This window comes from Pipistrellus kuhlii, unplaced genomic scaffold, assembly GCF_014108245.1.
Source record: "Pipistrellus kuhlii isolate mPipKuh1 unplaced genomic scaffold, mPipKuh1.p scaffold_m20_p_1, whole genome shotgun sequence".
NCBI classification, from domain to species: Eukaryota; Metazoa; Chordata; class Mammalia; order Chiroptera; family Vespertilionidae; genus Pipistrellus; species Pipistrellus kuhlii.
In genome coordinates this window covers 148083586-148086031 of record NW_023425404.1, presented here as the reverse complement: position 1 = coordinate 148086031, position 2446 = coordinate 148083586, and the positions used below count along the sequence as shown (strand labels likewise).

At 39.9% G+C, this 2446-nt stretch overlaps 1 pseudogene; it reads right to left on the bottom strand.

Annotated features, from left to right (window-relative positions):
- Window positions 1-379: 379 nt before the first annotated feature.
- On the bottom strand, window positions 380-2106 carry LOC118722656 (annotated as a pseudogene).
- Window positions 2107-2446: the final 340 nt, after the last annotated feature.

The following is a 2446-nucleotide window of genomic DNA, read 5'->3' as shown; positions in this document are numbered from 1 at the left end:
TTTTTGGGTAGATACCCAGAAGAGAAGTTGCTGGATCATATGGTAACTTTATCCTTAATTTTTTGAGGCCATTTGTGACAACATGAGTGGACCTTTGTAATATCATGTTAAATTCAGACAGAAAATGTTAAGAACCTTATGATTTCATTCATATGTGGTATATAAAATGAACAAACAAGAAAAAACACACAAATATTCATAGTCACAAACAACAGTATGGTAGTTACCAGAAGGAAGGGGGTGAGGATTGAGAGTAAAAGGGGTCAAATATATGGTGATGGAAGATGATTTGACTTTGTACAGTGGTCACACAATGCAATATAAAGATCATGTATCATAGGAATGATATAGTTTTTGGGGGGTTGTCACATTACTTTATTTGAAGGAATAGTACAGATAAAAGAAATGAGTGGATGTTTTGGTACAAGTTAAAGAAAAGGTAACCCCAACATGCACTTACTGCTTTGGTGACTAAGAAGTCACTCCCGTGGCTCTGGGAAGCCAGCCTAAGGCTTAGATATTATCACTGTCTTCCAGGGTGTGTTTGTCAAAGAGATACTCTGCCATGCCAGTTTCAGGGCCCCCAATCTGTGCAAATTGGTTATGTGGTCACCTAGTTCTTTAATGGATTTCACCTGCTCATTCAGGTAATAATTCTCAATAAAGTCACACAAATGAGGATCATTTTTGTCAGTGGCCAGTTTTTGCAAGTGCAATAGTGACTGATTCGCACCTTTTTTTCCAAGTGTAATGCATTCTCCATTGCATTTATCCCCTCTCCCAGTCCTCACAGTACGGTTTCTTGATATCCTAAAGGAAGACTCCACCACCTGGTTGGTTCTGCAGCTTCATCAGTTTCTCAGCATGCTCTCTCTCTTCACGAGATTGGTGAAGAAAGTATTTGGCAAAGTTCTTCAAAACCACATCATCACTGTCAAAAGAGTAAGGTAGTAAGAAATGCACAGGTAGACAAAGGAAGCATAGAGCATCAGGTTGATCTGGCATTTGATGGAGGTCTCCGAGTCCTGGTGGTAGTTTTGATGCACCTCCGAGGTGGACCCTGTCCTTGTTATTGTGGGCAGCTAAGGAGAGGCAGCTGTGCAGCATTGGAGTGGTGGCAGGGCCTTGGGACTGTCTAAGGATGCTGGGAAGCTGGCTGAGATGGATCTAGCACTGAGTTCCATCTAAGCACTGTTGAAGCAGGAAACAAAGTGACTTTCCACTAAGACTGTAAAAATCTATATAATCTTATTCACCAATGTCACCTCAAAAATTTAATTAAAAAAGAATGAAGAATGCCCCCCTCCACCTCCCAACAGAATAGATAACTATTGTTCCAATAATAACAATTGCTGTCATTTATAGGAAACTTTCAATATTTCAGCTACTATGAATAGCTAATATTTACTGAAAAAATGTATATACACTAGAACTTTTAATATGTTATAATTGCTTTACATATTATATATGTGATTTAAGCCTCCCAGCAATCCTGTGAATAGGTTCTAATAGGTCTCCTCCTAGTGGCTTTGTGGAGAAGAGCATGAAAGGGAGAGGTGGGCAAGCATGGAAGCAAGAACAAATAGGTGTGACCATTGTTCTCCGTGTTCCTAATTTTTTCATCCTACTCCAAGCTTTCACTTGAGAATCTGAAGAAATTATAGATCCAGAGAGAAGGGAATGGAGCTAAAGGAAGTGTTAAGGGCCAGGAGAAGTGGGGAACATTGAGGCAGAACCCATAGAAAAATTCAGAGAGTATTGCAGGGGATTATGTTTAATGGCTACTACCATCTTTTGTTTCTAATAACTGTAAATGTTCACCATCTGTAAAGCTTTTGTAAATGGAAATTTATCCCCAAATTTTGGAAACAGGGAGAAGGCCCAGCATCCTGAAGCAGAACAAGAACTAGAATGTGCAAAAAACTACCCATAGACGTACCAATGAACCAGGGATAAGGGAATAATGAAAAGGGTTAGCAAACCAGGGTCTTGTGATGAGCACAATTTTGCTGTTCACATGGGCACTTTCTGTTCAACCTGCTAAATCTTGCTACTGTCAGGCATTGAGCATACGTGAGAAGACTGGGATATAGCAGCTTGTTTCATGCTCATTCATGATTCTCCTTCAACATGGTAAAGATAAAGGAAGAAAATCAATGTTCTCATCCTTGATTCCCCTCTAACAAGCTTACCCAGGTTAAATTTAGATGCAAAGAGCCCAAGTCCTTTTTGTGACAAGGAAAGTATCTGATTACAGCCTTTGATATCCAATATTGTGAAAGGGGTATTTTAATACATATTTCATTTTGACACTCTTCCACACTGTGGCTGCACTTCCTGGGGAAGGACTGCTGCTCCAGCAATGATCAGTCAGCAGCTAACTCTTTCTGTAATTGGAAAGGCAGCACAAGTCTGAAAACAATGCCACTCCACAGACTCTTGTTTA